The following is an 18,082-nucleotide window of genomic DNA, read 5'->3' on the forward strand; positions in this document are numbered from 1 at the left end:
ATACTAAAAGGAATGTGTCCATGAAGTGTTGACGTCTTTAAGAATTACAATTTCTCATTTGTCTTTCACAGGTACTGCTTATGTTACCAAAAGCTGAAGGTGAACAGAGTAGCCAAAAATTGCAGTAAATTAGAGTGATGTTACTTCAAAATGATATAACTCAAGTAGAATACAAGTATAAGTAGTGGTCCAAGACATTGCTTCAATAAAAACTACTACTCAAAATGAGTAACTTTAAGAATAAAATCTGATTAATAATTTGAAGTTGATGTAAACTGAAGAATAAAATATTAAATAATGCACAAAATCTGGTACTTTGAAATAGGCACAAAAATGAGGAAAACTAAGAAGTGTAAGAAACACAAATGTTCAAATAATTTCATGTTGTCAACAGAAAGTTGTAGACTTACTCACAGTGGGAAGAATAACTCAAACTTTTACTCAAGTTAGATATATATATTAAAAAAAATGACTCAAGTAAAAAGTAAAAGTATGCAACTAGAAAACTACTCTACAAAGTTACTCAAGTAAATGGACCTGGGTACTCCCCACCTCCGCCACAAGCCACAGTAAAAGTCTATAGTTTGTTAAAACCAGTGTGAATGTAGTATGAAGTCTGTTTCTAATTAGCAAAGGCCATGTGTAAAACAGCTGGCAACAAATAAGTGAAGTTTAAAAGCCGGTTAGAAGCCTGCTAATTTGCAAGAACTGGTTTGGATAATCTCACTTAACTAAAAAGCAAGTTGATTCCGGTACCATGAAAATAATAAAAAACACGTTTGAAAGTGGTCCAGGGGCGTATACTAGTCTATGTGGTCTTATACTTGTTCTGACACAACTCAAGATCATTCTAAAGCTATTCAGGAAAGGTTCATGTGACTTTTTTAGTATCGATACCTGCTCAAATTAGTATCTAGTTTTAGTACTGGTTGTGGTACTTTTTGATACTTTTCCCAACCCTAAAAAGCTGAATGTGTTTTGTTTGTGAAGTCTTATGTAACATTAATAACAAAATTTAGGTCAATTTTGTTATAATGTTCCTGGGTTGTGTAGGTTTAATGAGTGGAGTTTGATGAGATAACAGTATTCTTGCCTTAATATTAAAATACCTTGGGGCTTTCTTGTACTTATGGTAGCAGATTATAGATCACTCGGATGCACAAACAACAGTAGTCACATGACTCAATTGCTTCCACATGGTTCTCATCCAACAGCATCTCTGATTGGATAATATTCCTTGCTTCTTTATGGCTCTCATCCAGCAAAATGCTTTTCAAAATATATATTCATTCCAGTATTCATTCAAATAATAGCTGCTTTTACTGTCAGTTTTAAAGACTAAAATGCATTTTCCTGAATTACAAGATAAAAGTTAGATACTTGCCCTTAAATATCTTGAAATGTTATACAGATGCAATAAGATATGTCTCAATCTGAACACAAACCACTGAATTGGAATAGTCTCTAGGTTGTTAGCAGAGATGACGCAAATTCCTCTACTGCTTACAAAACTCACAATCCAGTAATTACTCATAATTAGTGACACAATTCTAGTATTTCCCAGCACGGAGTGAAAAAAGCTTTAATCAGCAAATACTTTTTTCCTGAATCACAAGATAAAAGTTAGGTACTGGCCCTTTAATATAGTTACTTCCTATAGGTATGGTATTCAAATTCAATTGGTAATGCATATTGCCTTTATAGATATAAACATTGATACTAGTGTTGCCACAGTTCTCAATATTCAAATTCTACTTGATACCAAGGAACAGACAAGATACTCAATAACAATTCTGATGCCGCAGTTATAATAATAATAATAAAAAAAAACACTCTTTTTTACACATTAGAATATGATTTTCAGTATTAAATAGTACTTTATTTTATATTTCCATGTGACCTTATACCTGTGTAATCCCTAGGTTCCATATACTTGTTATGATACAGCTCAAGATCAGTCTAAAACTGTTCAGGAGAAGTTCATTCCTGTCCTGTGAGTGTGACTTTTGTAGTATCAGCACCTGCTCAAATGAGTATCTATTTTCGATACTAGTTTAAGTATCAATTAGTATCTGATTTCTGAACAATATGATATGATCCCGCTATAATATAAACCACTGAGCTGTCATCGTCTTTGCTAGATTGTTAACAAAGATGACACAAATTCTAGTGCTTACGAAACACACAATCCAATAATTACTCATAATTAGTTACATAATTTCAGTATTTCCCAGTGCTGAGTGAATGAACATTTGTGTGATGTCTTCGAGCAGTGTCTCAACATTATGTAGTGTTTGTGTAGTGATGTCATGCTTTCCCTCGGGCTGGTGCCATCTGCTGAGTGGACTGAATCAGAGCAGGACTTGCGTCTCCCAGCTGTTATCTGTCCCATAACTCACCCTGAGTCACACATAGGTTTACATACCAGCCAGTGACAAGTGCATATGTGTTTGGACTAATCAGTATGTCACTGATTATAAAACAGATATAGATTCAGTGGCTTTAAGCTAAGTTATGCAACTGTCTACCAATTGTTGAGTCATCAATAAAAAAAAAATCAGTTGAAGGTGCACTGTCTTCTTCTTCTTCCTCTGGTGGGGGTTTGTCTCCGTGGAGATGTTTTGACTTTACCTAGAAAGTTCTGCAGCATGGTATCAGCATTTATTTTAAAGGGTCCATATTATGCTATTTTCTGATCTAAGTTATAAAGTTGTTTTCTCATCACAAACATACCTGGAGTTGTGTTTTGTTTCATTCACACATGTTTAACACACAAATCTTGCATATGTAGATTGCTTCATGACATCTTAAAGTGAAATAGAGCATTCTGATCTTTAGACAGACTAATAATAAAGGATTACTCAAACATGTGTGAATGAAACAAATCACAAATCCAGGTCTGTTTTTGTGGTGGTAACAACATTATAACATGGCTTAAAGCTCACAAGAGTCAAGTTTACATAATAAAGGACCTATAACATAGATCAGAAAATAGTGTAATTTGAGCCCTTTAAAGGCTTATACTGTCAAACTCAGGACCTTCTTGCTGTGAACAGTTGAAGTTTGCCATCATATTGTTTCTCCACTATTTACTATGTATCACTCTCTGTAGGCTGACATATCTGCACAGAAGGTCAAGTGGAGCCTGTTTGATAAGTCTATTGTGTACATACCAGAGGCTCATTTGATTTCACAGCACTTTTCAAAGCATATGGACATCTTGCATGCATTATACACAGTAGAAAACTGTTCAGCACTGATATAAGCTTTGGGAGAGATAGTAGAGACAGGACATGCAGACAGCCACAGAACAAAAGCCCACCCCAGACCCCCTCAGACCTTGGACAGGGGTCATGACACCATTTCCTCCCTGGGCCAAAGAGGAACCCCCAAGCTAAAGTATAACCACTTAGAAAATCAATGTTTATAGGCTACACTAGAAACCTGTATTTCACATAACTTTATCTGCAGCCAGGACTAATCCAGAACTGAACCGGGACAGAACCAGGATTCTGTCAAAACCAGACTAAACCAATTATTCTTTAAATACAAAAAATAAAAAGAAAAGTTTTTAAAATAAAATCAAAGACTTAAACTGATTCAATTCCAGGTTAATACAAATACAATATAGGACAAAATCTGATTCAGGTTAGTCTAAACTGTGCCAGATATAAACCGGGACTAGACCAAGTCTACTCCCGGACTAAACCAGCACCAAATGTGGACATAACCAGGTCTTAACTTGAACTTGCACCACAGTTTGAGAACCAGTAGATTGAATTGCAGTTTACTAGAACCAAAGGTATTGTGAATGGTGTTGCTTTTATTCTTCATTAATGATGAAATTAAATCTTTTCTAATCTGTCCTTTCTAATCTAGACCAAATCTCCCCCAAAACCTCAAATGACCCAAAACAGTGGCATTTATCCCAGTTCCCTCCTTCAGTGCTTCAGTGCTAATAGGGTGCCATGCTTTCACTAACCCCCAACAAAAATGTCATAGAATCTGTTAGTCTACCGTTTACATATTAACACCAAGTAAAGGCAGAATAACCCAAACACTGAGTTTAGTTACTTCAAATTTGTATCACTTTACAATATGTCAGAGAAAGAAGAAGTCAAAAATGGCTAGTAGAGTGAAATTAATAACCATCTGTGCTCAAAATATATATTTGATTTATGTTTTTGTAGTGATTGTGCAAATTCTGTATACTTACAAGTACAAAAGATACATTCAAAATTTGAATTGTTATGAATATGAAATGTACAAAATGAAAAAGGAGAATCTAGGTCAAAAAGTAAAAATAAATAAATACATAACTAACTGAAACAAAAAGTCAGGTTTAAAATATGGGGCTAAACAAAGACTAAACAAGTACTCAACCAGGTAGTACACATGGGCAGAGGCGTCAAAATGTTACTTCAAATGTTACTTCAAAAGGATGTACCATAAGTATAATTAAACAGTAAACTCAAATGGAGTATTCAAATCAGTGCTTGCCACTTTAACTCATTATGAAGCACATAATATCACCACTATCTGCTTACTTATTTTTCATATTGTGAGGCAAAGGACATAGCCCATCAAAAATGTTAACTGTATTTCAACAGTTTAAACATTAACAGCACGTCTACATCAAGACAAATAGAAACCAGTGCACTTACTTCATCAAATTCTGCAGCCCCACTTTGCTGGAGTTTCTTCTCACTAACGCATGGGACATTTTGCCACTTTTGGTCAGTTAGTTAGTTCTATAGCAAAACAACGTAGTCTCCTTGGTCGTATCCTTAAAAACGTGCCCGGATAGTTCACTCTCCTGGTCTTTTGTGTAGCAGTGCTTGTCGGGAATGTCACTATTGCTTTGGTTCACTCCCCCTTTTTCTCTACGGGAGGTTGGGTTCTGGATCACCCCCTCCCCTTCCCTCTCTCTCCTCCATGTGGTTTTCATTGAAGAGCTATCTCAGAAATCCCTCCTCTTTTTTCAACTTTTTTTTTTTGCTCTTTACTTTTTGAGTCATGTGGTCTAGCCGAAGAGGGGGATGAAATAAGATACCCCTCCTCAAACAAGAAGGGAAGAGGAAAAAAAAAAAGGGAAAACTACTCTGCCGCTCAGTACAAAGACATGTTAATCTCCCAAGCAGATTAGCAGCATGGAGCGGTGGTGTTAAGTATGTTATGTCAATACTAGGAGATAGAGAGTGCAAAACAACTCCAGATTAGACTGTTTATACAATCTGATAAGGATTTATTTCAAGGGAATATTTTCAACAAACTTGGTGTTGGTCATGTAGAAATGTGAACTTTAATTTTATGGCAACTACACTTTTAATAACCTTAATAAAGCAACTACATATACATATTGATCAAATAGTTTATTAAGAATGGTTCAGACTTAGAAACTACTTAAAGGGCCCATATTACTTTATTTTTATCTTACATGTTTAACACCAGACCTTGCATATTTAGCCTGAGTTCTTTTCTTAAACAAAAAACACCCTGTTCCACCTTGTGATGTCGTGGTAATACAGAAAGTGTTCCACCGTGTTTTTAAACTGCATGCACAATCACTAGAATCAATCACTGGAATTGCCCATCTCTTCTGAGCTAAAGGTAAATAGTAGCTGCTGAATTGATAACTACAGCTTCATGACATCACAAGGTGGAACAGAGCATTTTGAGCATTGTAGATGTAGACGTAGACGGACATGCTTAATTACTCAAACAAAAGACAGGTCCAGTTATATTTTTGAAGAGGTAACAATATTTATAACATGGCTTAAAGCTCAGAAGAGTCAGTTTTGCTTAATATAGAACCTTTAATTAAAACCTCAACCCCTAACTTCTAACCCTAATCCTTCAAATAGTAGTAAACCTGAACCACGCTTAATAAACTTTTTTTCATTATGAGTTATGTCTTTGTTCATGCTTCATTAAGGCTAATTAAGGTGTAGTTATTATAAAGTGCAAGTAATAGACTGCTTGTGCTAATCAATATATATAAGTACTAAGACCACTGTTTAAAACAGCCTTAAAATACAAAGCAAACTAATACAGAAACATTTAGTCATGTCCTTGTTTGATTCTGATTTGAGTCCAATTTGAATCCTAATGTAGATCTGGTTTAATCCTATTCTACCCTGGTTTGGTCTTGTTTTAATCCAGGTTCAGTTACCGATTTAGTCTGATTTAAGAACCAGTTTGGATGGTGGTGATTGCGCAAGTGTGAACTCAGCCTTAAATAAACTTTTGACTCATGGGTCTTATAACCTACTTGAACACAGCTACCTCAAACATACATTATAAAACCAATCCTAATAGAAAAAAATGTGTAGGGATTTTTAACCAAATACATAATATACAATTTATTTCAAAGATCAGACTTTGACTTGTAACTGCTTACGATCTCATTCTAATCAAGCATCCTGTCAAGAATATCTAACACGTGCAGACGATACTCACAATTCCTGCATGTTCCTACACTATGTACATATTAATAGTGCTGCAAACATGATGAGAAAACAATATAGAATGTAATTTTCAACACAAAATTGTATCATGTGGCCTAATACTTGTTCTTTTATAGATCCAGACTGTTCAAAAACTTTTAAAATTATTTAAAAAAAAAGGAAAGTTACATTTTTTATGTATATTCTTTCAGTATTGCTAGTTGTACAAATGAGTGTATAGCAATTAACTAGGCCTCTTTGTGAACACCTAGTGAAGTGGTCAGTTACAGTGTTGTTTCTGTGGAGCTTTGACCCCTGGAGGCAGATCAGGTTTAGTCAATAGCCCTTTATCTGGTGTTTCACTAACGAAGCATTTAGACCCAAGATGGTAGTAATTACACTGAAGCACTAAAACAGACTTTCTTTTAGCCTCCTGCCCCCCTCTGTAGGCCGCAAGTCAGATAATGTTATGTCATTCTGTGGTCAGAGATTTGTGGTTTAAAGAGCCCCTATTAGCCTATTCTCTGATATACGTTATAATGTTGTATCCTCAACACAAACATGGAGTTGTGTTTTGTGTCATTCACTCATGTTTAACACACAAACCCTGTATATTTACACTGACTTCTTCTCTCAACACTTTGTTCCACCCTGTGAAGTAGTATAACAATACAGGAAGTTCTCCACTGTGTTTTTAAACTGCATACACTTTCACTAGAATCATTTGGATAATTTCAGCCCTAGAATTTCTCATCGGTACTCAGCAAAAGGGAAAAGATGCTAACTTAAATACTACTGCTTCATGACATCACAAGGTTGAACAGAGCATTTTGAGCTTTGGAGATAGATTAATAATAAAGGATTACTCAATCTAACGTGTGAATGAAACCAAATACACCTCAGGTTTGTATATATTTTTTTGATAAAAATGTTCTAACATGGGTTATAGCTGACAAGACTCAGTGTTGCATAATATTTGACCATTTAAGTGCATATGACGATTTTCATGTTTTTCAAAATTTTACTAGTATTCTAAGATGTCACATGCAAGCTTTAACCAGAGCTATTTATTCTGTACTTGGGCAAGACACTTCACCCCCCTACCTGTGTCAGTGTAATGTGTGAGTGACTGTTGGCAGCTGTGTTCACATTAGCAGCCTGGTTGAGTTTCCAAAATAGAAATACTATTATTCAAATATAATTTTTGAGAGCATTTTTCTTTTTAACCACACTAATATTTTACAGTGTGTTTATGAATAAATATTGTAAAGCACGTTTAAGATTTGATTTAAAGCCTGAATATATCGCCCCATTGCTCCTCGATAAAAATATTAGTGGAAAATCCTGAGCAGTGGCAGATTTAACAAGTTATTGTATATTAATAGTTGCACTTTACAAGCAATAAAACAACAGTTACTAGCATCATGTTGCTAAGAAATTCCATACACCCAATATTTTCCACATTATTGGTCTACCTCTTATATTTTTAACATATTTTGAGACAGTAGCTACATTTTAAACCACTTATAAAATATATATACAGCCTAAATAAACTTGTTAAATTACCATAAAACTCTCAAAATTCTGTCGTCACACTACGGCTTTCAGTACCCCCTTGTTTTTGTATTTACTATGCCCCGGTCGCTATGGAAACCCAGTCTCGCAATTGTCCCGGTCTGTTGGTAAGTGTTGCGCTACGGGACATCGGACAAAAGGGGTGCATTCTGGGAAGCGTACAGGCAAACCCAGCCCCCCATCGTCATACCAACACACTGTCCCACCAAAGCCTTCAGAGGACCTTGTAAAAACCCAAAGTGTGGTTTTTACGGAGAATGCCTCTGACCTGAACGCAACCTCAGGACTAGAGTGTGTGTAAAGTGTGTAAAACAAACAGGCACTTAGACAGGAGTCCAGTCGAGACCTGTGGAACCTTTATGGCGCACACTTAACAGGAAGCAAGGGTTACATATGTGGACATTTTGTGAAAAAGGTTAATTTAGCTTTAGCAATAGTCTTGTAGTTTTGTAGTTTTTGCACTTTTTAATATTTAGCTACTCAACTCATACAAATTTAAAGTTTTGTTCACACTTCTGTCCTGGTTTGGTTCTGTTCTAGTCCTGATTTAGTCTTAGTCTTGTCCGGGTTTAGCTCCAGGTTTAGAAAATACTTGTTTAAACTATTACTACAATTATTCATTCACTGGAGTGGTGGTAAGCTACTACTATAACCATTAGACTTAGACTTAGACAAACGTTTTGATCCACAAGGGAAATTCTTTGGACACAGTAGCTCACACATCACAATAAATATAATAGCAAAGAGCAAAAATATATGGTAATAATACATAGGAGAAGAAGAAGGAGAAACAGAGCTTAAAAGAAATAGTGATTGACATGACACAAGGTTATCTTTTACTTAAGGATGAGTTGTTGTAAAATTGTATGGGGTATGGTATAAATGTAGTCATGTATCTCTCACTGCATAACTGCCCCAGGGTAGTCTGAAAGAAGCAAGGCTGCCAATCTGCATCATCGATCCCCTCTGACTACTCACTGATGCACCACACTCATACTAGACAGTGAGCGAAGTGTTTTGCCTAAGGACACAGTGACATTATGTAAAAAAGTTATTAAATCATAAAGCGCTTCTACCTCAAGCACAGAGCATCACGCTGGTTTCTTTGGGCGTGGAGTCTGCTTCAGCCAATACAAATACAAAATATTGTACAAACCTTACATTGTAACTTGTTATTTCCTGGACATTTGGCCATACCAGGCGTCTGGAACATTTCAATTATTGCTGAATGTTTTGTTTTATTTGATCAGTTTTTATCCAGTTGCACAAATATCTCAAGTACAAATTTGCTCTTCCTGTTTGCATTTCTTTGGTCTTTTTTATAATCACACTTCATTTGAACTGGACCAGACTATTGGAAGTTCACCAAAGTCAGCCTTTTTGATGGGCCATGGGGTTCTTGTTTGGGACACAATTAGGAGCACGTTTATGGCTGCTAAGGTTACAAGCCAGATCTGTGGAGATTTGCCCCTATTGACAGAATTAATTATTATACTTTTGGATGGATACGTTTAATATATCTCCCTATCTATGTTTTGAAAATAATGAATAGACTCTTATCTTATTGGCTACTCTTAACTAGTGATAGTTTCCTCATTCTCACACTACAGGGGTCCGCAGGTTAATAGCTAACTGTGATTTTGGAATGAGTACCAGTAGACCTGTCCTGGGGCTGTCCCGCTTCTGCTCCCCCCTTCCCCTCTCCCTCTGTCTCCCCACTGTCCCACTGTCTGAGGTCATAACCCCTCTGTGACGTTACACTCTGACCTTAGGCTGTTCTGCTCCAGCTAACTCACTGTAGCTCTAGCTGCAGATGACCTATATGTGACTGATGAGTGGGAGTAAACAGTTACTTCAATTCTGGATACACTGCGTTCTTGGAAGCTAAGCAAGGTTGGGCCTGGTTAGTGCTTAAATGGGAGACCTCTGGGAATACCAGGTGCCACAGTGGTTACCTGCCCAGCAAAAAACACTCGTCTTTGCAAAGATAAGTGGACCTGGAGCCGTATCTTGTCTCCCTGATTTCAGAGTGTGTGACTGACAGGTGGATTAACAAATCAGAGAGACGCATGCTCCGTTCTCATCAAAAACAAACATGGCGGGGGGAAAAAAAAAACAAAACAACATAAAGGACTGAGAAACTGTGCATATTTTTGCAGTATCAACAATCAAAGCACCAAACTATTACTTTTACTTACAGGTAAAATAAGTTTTTGTTTAGAATGATATGAGCATTTTAGAGAAGATATATCTTCTGCATTTGAGAGACACATGCTACAATTTAGCGGCTGTGGTAGGATTGTCTCAAGTTAGGACGGAGGATTTTCACCTTCTGTTGCGAGGTTCCCATCCCTTATGGAAGGGACTTTACCCACCTTGCCTAACATGAATGTATGTGAGAGTCGGTGGTGAGTGAAGGGGCCAGTGGTGCAGACTGGCAGCCTCACTTCTGTGAGTCTAGGGCAGGTGTATGGAGTTACAATACAACATAAAGCTCTTTGGGTGTCTTGAAAAGCACTATATAAATCAGTTCCACATGTATCATTATTACCTCTAAAGTAATTTAATACCTCATTAACTGTCACAAACCATTCCTGGCTCATTGCTGATATTCACAACATGATGATTGTTTGGGCATGTTTCAGCTTTAGAACAGTTTTTTCAGACAGAGAAGTGGAGCAGAGTGAATCACAGCCAACTCGTTCTTATCTCAAAACTTAACATGTCACTCTCAGTTCCCCATCTGAATACAGTCCTCCAGCTCTACTCCCAAGTCCTCCCAACCTGGCCATAAACTTCTGTCAAGATTTGCAGAAGAGTCCCTGGTGATGTATTGTCTTGTTACAGTTCGATCCAGTGGTGTTTGTGATCAGAAACCTTGCTTTTTAAAGAGAGTATCCCATGGAAACAGGTATTGTCCTTGGCCTGTTATCTTCTCTGTGTGTCCCTGTGGGGGACAGTCACATCCATCAGTGCTGCTGGGTTAGCTCAGAGCAAACAGAATGGAGCATGTTATCAGCTCTCCACAGGATCCTATACCCAAACTCAGGCCCTATCCCACTGTGGTGTAGCTCACCTCTGTACCACATGTGGGCAGTAGTTACAGCTGTATTTACACTCTAAACTCAGTCTAAACCTTTAAATCAAAATAGACTTTAATGAGATGTATTCCCCCAAGTTGTATTTAAAGTGATTCATTTTGAGTAATCCTGTCTTCTCATTCATTTCAGGCATAAAAGCCAAGAAAGGGTTTTTTCAGAAAGTATGGTGTGTGTGCTTAAATCAGTGTGTGCAGTAATTAATGAAATGTAAAACAATTATGTGTATTTTATATTCTTAGTGTCTAAAAAATAGTAGCTTTATATTGTCTTAAAAGTTGAAATCAAAAGCAATCTTTTTTAGGGAGTTCACACGTCACTGTGTTTGGCTAGTTCCTGCTGTGAGTCAAGACATCATGACAGAAGCTGACCAACAGGAGGAATGGGCGGGGAAAGTGTGTGTTTGAGCACAGAGCCGACTGATTGAATTTCAAACCAAAATCTGCTACAAGGTTCCACAGTAGAATTCTTAGAGTACAAAATGCATTCCTGTTGTGTACCTAATCCCTAACACTGCATGTTAAGTACAGCACAGGAAACTAGCACTTGTAAAAATACTTACAAGGTTTAGGTGTTAAAACAACAGCTCTGAAAGTCAGTCATTAAAGGTGGAAACAGACAAAACCACACAACAAATAAACATGTTTTTGTCTGGTCTGTAATGGACCAAGTTACACCTCAAGGTACTGTTCTGCCTTCTTATTATAGTAACATCCAGTATAGGGGATTGCAAATACATAATGATTTTTTGTTTCTTTTTAAAGTTAAAATACTGTTGTATATTGAAAGCCTCTCTTGGATAAAGGTATAGTTCTAACTGTTGACTTGAGTAGTTGATTAGTCATTATGTTTAGTAAAGATAAAGCGCTGCTGAACTATGACACCAGTGTCTGGGAATGTCACAGGCAGTTGTTTCTAGATGGGTCCATCAAACTACACGCCTGATTGGACCAAAAATACTTGTGCCTGGGTGATTTAATCACACTAAGGCTTTATTATACTACAGAATCATAGAAAGGAGCGAATTTGATTGAAAACCTATACAGATTTGACCTGGCATTTGAACTTTTTGAGATTTTAGACATGGGGGTAGTTGAAAACAGACATTTTCAAATGATGACTTTGCATGACATTCCCAGTTTAGTCAAACATGCACAAACCAATCAAAATGCAACACTGAGTAAACTAACGATGAGGGGGCACTGTTATATTGTGGTTAGATGTTTATAAAAGTCAACTTCAGCAATTCAAGAAGCCCAAATGGTGCTTCATCCAAAACTACCTTTCACTGATATTAGTTTTGACTTGGTTCACACTCAATCCACAGTCCAATGCACATTTGAGCCAAAGCAGATTTCTGTTCTATTAAATCTTCAATACCAGACTCTAAATGACTGCTGACAGGAATAACAGTAAAACAAAACTTAATGTAAGAATAAAAATGGCATTCAAACATCAGCAGTGCCTTGGCCACAGGGCCCACATTTCTACTGTTAAAGGTTCAAAAGCTGTGATGTGCTGTTTTAGGATGAAGCAGGATTAAGTGGGCGGCTCCACTAGCTAGCTCATTTGGCCAGAGCTAAGCCTGCGGGGTAAATGCTTTCACCTTTGACCTCCATAAGAGACTTGCAGTATAGGGACGTGTCTACGTCTGGTTATTAGATAATGATGAATAAGAGCAGGTGATATTCATGTTTTTCTTTTTTTCACAATACTGAAAATCAAATCATGCTTTTTGCAGTCCATCACTGTCTTGTGGTCAAATGTGGATAACTTTATACGGAGTTACTTCAGAAACAACTGAGGTGGACTTTGGTGTCCATTATTGTTTTACATTTTTCTAAATGACCTACCTTTACGCATAAACCATCTATCCACCCATCTGCTGATGAAAGTATGGTTTACCAACATATTATGTTGTGATTCTTGTGACTTTGGTTCATGTATTGCTGAGTTTCAGATGGCATCACAACATCCTAATGCCAATAATATTTAATGCAGATTGGTTTGTTAAAATCGGGATTTTGTTATATTTTGTATTCTTTTCAATTCTAGAGTATTGTAAGTAATAGAAATGATTAGGTTCAACATTTGTGCATTTATCTTTTGGATATTTCGAGCCAAAGCACAATGTAATCAATAGGGAAATCTGCCCCCCCCCCATCTGAGAGTATGACATCATCATGTTCTGCGTGATGATTCAGGGCAAAACAATAACATCTCCACAAGTAAAGGCAAGCAAAACCCCCACCAGAAAAGTTACACGTAACCCCTTTAAAGAAACAGGTGCACCATAACTGTACATTTCCAAACTTCTGGTCTGATTTATGGTCTGATATCCACGGCTTATAAAATGTGTCATGTATGTTTAAAAGTTCTGGTGTTACACTGAAAAATGACTGTGGAGGATTTGAGGATAAACCCCTCAGAGGAGACATTAAAATGATTTATGGGCCATAGCATGTCTACTGGGGAATATGTGCGTCTTCTTATGGGGAATCCAAATATCACAGTCTCTAACAACAGTGGACTGTACTGACACGTTCTCTACGGGGAAAAAGTGAACTGACTTAAACTGGAAAAGGTTTTGTGAGTCGTTGGAAGAGCAGTTCAAATACATCATAATTTTACTTCTACTTGAGTAATATATTTTACTGTGTAGCAGTACTCTTACTTGAGTAAATGTTTTGGTTAAAGGTCCTATGTTACATCATTCATCAAAAACATACCTGGAGTTGTTTGAGAAATCCTCTATTATAAGTCTGTCTACATCTCCAAAGCTCAAAATGCTCTGTTCTAACTCGGGGTGTCATGAAGCGGTAGTTTTAAAGTTAACTGCTTTTACCTTTAGTTTAGTAGAGATTGGCAATGATTCCAGCAATGAAATTATCTAGATGTGGAGCATGTCCTTAATTACCACATGACATCACAAGGTGGAACAGAGGGTTCTCTCTTTGAGACAAGAACCCAGCCTAAACATCCTGGGTCATGTCTGAATGAAACAAAACAAACTTCAGTTATGTTTGTGATGAAGAAACAACATTATAACACAGATCAGAAAAAAGTTTAAGTAATGATTTGGACATTATGTTTCTTCCACTATGCTTTCAGATATGGTTTCATTTTTCTCATGGCATTACACTTATCTATCTCTGTGAAGGTAGCAGTTGACACTCCAGGTGTTATGTTAGATCTGTGGAGAGGGGAGCCCACTCACAGCAAGAATGCAAGATTTTAGGTCAATAAAAACCCTTGTTATTGAGTAAATGCAAGATAGATACATTTCGGTTTGTGTAGATATACCATACCAGGACATTCCAGACAAAATGACATTTCCATGGAAAGAAACAGGTCGTGGACCCTTTACCAGAAAAGTAACATAGTGCACCTTTAAGTCTTATATTATTTTGAAGTAACTGTACTCTTACTTGAGCACAATTTCTGGCTATTCTACCCAACTCTACCTAAAAGTTTCCCTAAATTTGCTTCACCAAGACAAAACGTGATAAACAGTTACATGACAACAATACCTCTTTCTTTCTGTGTAGTTGTTTTGGCCCAATCTGATCACACTTCAGGAGACTTGTGAGTGTGAGGACCCACTGGAGTATTTCAACCAGAATGCGCAGTCTCATTAATGCCAAGTGGAACAGGATCGATGCATTCCTCCCAGCTGAGGTAAGTCTAACAGCAGAGCAGCCAACCTCCACACAACAGTTAATGGGCTCATAAATACAGGCTGTGCAGAGATTATACAAGTCATGAAATCAGTCAACAAAGAAGAGTGGTGATTTGGTAAAACGGTGTAACTTTTCTGATAGAGGGGCCGCGTCCGTGGAGATGTTATTGCGTTGCAGGGGGTGTTCTTCAGTATGTCATTAATGTTATCAGCGTTCATGTTGGAAAGGAGTTGACGCCAACAGGACAAGTTATAAGTCAATACTGTGGAGAGGCGACCCCGCACAAGATGAATGTCATGATAAGATAAGATGAATGCCATGATGGGCAAGTGGTGGACCATCTACCAAAAAACTAGACCTTAAAACTGTTTCTTAAAGGTAATATGGGCTCCAGCTGTTTTATAGTAATAGTTTTACCATTACAACTGAATCATGATCATTAAAGTGGGACTAAAAACACATTTCAAATAGAGCTGCTAAATTGGGCAGTATATGGAGGACTAAAGGAAAGTGAGAGAAGAGGAGGGCAGGGTAAGGGGTCTGTAAGGAACAGTGTGATTGGTCTAACAGATATCCACACTTGAAGCTCCGCCCAGCCATGTGTTTGTGTCAGAAACACCAAGTTTTAATTGGGGCAGTCTCTCGTGATGTCACCAACTACTGGGAAATTGTAGAGGCCACTGAAGGCAATACACAGTTAGATTTAGGCTTTTTTTTAATGCTTTGATAATGCTACTAAAAAATCATACATAGTTAAGTAGCGGGGGAAAAGTGCATTTAGTGTTACGTTCCACTTTAAAGAGCCCTTTTGCCACCTGGGTTTAGTTGTAGGAGTGAAGAGTCATTTAGCTTTCAGAACATTGACTATTATTTTTTATATAAATATGTTTTGTGTAGATTATTTTGAATACTGTAGTATGATTGCAAGACAGGAGTACGCCTACAGTAGGTCTGTCCTCCTCTATTCTGCAAGTTGTACTCATGGTCTGATGGACTTACAACGAATGTTTACAACCTGACAGGACAGTTGGTCAGATAGGATTCTCCATTTGGCAGAGAACAAAAGTTCCATGAGGATTTAGATGTACCAAGAGAGAACAATAAACAGTTTAACACAGTGGTACACTATGACAGACAGCCAAAAGTTGCTACAGCCAAATGTTGTCAAAGCAATTACAGAAAATTTACTGAATGTCTCTCCCTACTCTTTAGCCCCATTTTATTCCACTCACTTTCTTGCTGAACAAAGCTTACAGGCAAAATACTAAAAGAGAAAGATATGATTGAACCAAATGTTGCCTGTACTAATGCCTATTTAGTAACTGTACTTCTAGTAGTAATAGCAGCAGTGGTAGTAATAGTAGTTGTGGCACCAGTAGTAGTAGTAGTAGTAGTAGTAGTAGTAGTAGTAGTAGCAGCATGCTGGAGTCAACCATGAGTCATAGGTTTTTTTTCTCACTGCGCTAGGATCTCAAACAGTAATAGTAGTAGAAGTAGTTATTAGGAGTAGTACTTGTAGTAGTAGTAGTAGTAGTTGTTGTTGTGCTCTGACTTGTCTTGTAATATTTTTTAGTTGTAGTAGTCTTCTAACAACTTGTCCTGCAGTATTTTGTCTAGTTGTAGAGGACCTCTATCTTATCTATCATTATTTTGAATTTACCCTAATTTATGGTACATTACAAGTCTGTGGCTGAATGTGGTGTACACATTTTGCTGGACATGTTTCCTCCTATAGGTGTGAGAGCTGGAGCTGTTTTTCCCTGACCCACATTTGAACATATAGAAAGCAGATGGTCAGTGCTCAGTAACAGGATCAACGCTGTCTGGACAAACAAGTGCAAGCCAATTACCAAGTGTGTTCTTAAGGGGCTAAGACAAATGGTGGGGTTTGAAAAATAAAAGTAAAAGCTGAAATATAGACTACTAATTATTGTTTCTAATGTAATAGAAAAGGTTATAAAAGGTTATTTCAATTGTACAAATACTGAACTATATATATTTCTTTATACCACAGATAATCAGTTATTTATAATTGCACTTCTCTTAGTAGATTTCTAAGGCCATACATGTCGGTAAATTTCACATCCAAACATTCAGCATTTTCTACAATACTTTTAAATTTGTACTACTTTTGATGCTTACTTGTGTAACATTATTTTAAAGCGTTGTTAATCTTAACTGAGCACACATGTGGCTGCTCCACTCACCAAACTGTTCCCTTACCATGACTAAATTAGCCCTTAAGTGCTGCTAAAAGTGCTAGCATGTGGTCCGATTGGTGCCATGTTAACAAGGTTTTTAGAGGCACTAAATGTAACAACGCAGTTCAGAGTTTTACAGTGGCCCCCCTCTGCTCTGGGTCTGGACATAATCAGCTTAAATAACTTTATAACAGCAGCAGCAGGGTCATGGACTGAGTGGGCACTGCAGTCAACACAGCCCTGCACGAGAGGTGAGGAGATGGAAAAATCAGCTGACGCATTTAAGGAACACTAGGACACACGGAGGGGAATATGTGAGGTAATATAAGACATGGAAAGAAAAGTTGGCAAAGGTATTGGAAATCAGATGCTAATTAAAACTCACACTGATACTAGATACTCATTTGAGCAATTATTGAAACTAATAGTAACAGGATAAATTTGGACCTTTTCTGTATAGTGATCTTGTGTTTTATAAACAATAATAATAATGCATTAGTCTTATACAGCCCTTTTCCAGACACTTAAAGTCACTTTTCAATTTGGTGCTTTATTCATTCAGTCCATACACAATGGTGGTAAGCTACTACTGTAGCCATGGCTGTCTTGGGGCAGGTAGACAGAAGCAAGGCTGCCAATCTGTGCCATAGGCCTCTTTGACCAACACCAACAAACACACCACTTTTATACTAGGCAATGTATGTGACGTGTCTTGCCTAAGGACACAACAATAGTTTTTGCCTCTGGCACCCCACTGTGGCACCTGGAATTCCCAGTGGTCTTCCATCCAAGTACTAAGGAGGTTTAGCCATGATGTATAAGACCACATGGTAATATAAATAAAGTACTGTTATTCTAGGTTGAAAATTACTTTATTTCAAAAAAGATGTTGTCAGAATAATTTTATTATCCCATATTTGCTAAATGCTTGTGTGATATTCTAGGCCTATGAGTTAACCATTTAAGTACTACAGTTCTTTGATTTATAATGGACCAATCACTTGTATGAAAATGAATAACCTCTTTGTGTTTGACAACTGTGTGCAGTGACCTATCGCTCTAGTGAACCTCGAGATGATTCC

This window comes from Boleophthalmus pectinirostris, unplaced genomic scaffold (assembly GCF_026225935.1).
Source record: "Boleophthalmus pectinirostris isolate CB_2022bp ecotype Guang Dong unplaced genomic scaffold, ASM2622593v1 HiC_scaffold_2, whole genome shotgun sequence".
NCBI lineage: Eukaryota > Metazoa > Chordata > Actinopteri > Gobiiformes > Gobiidae > Boleophthalmus > Boleophthalmus pectinirostris.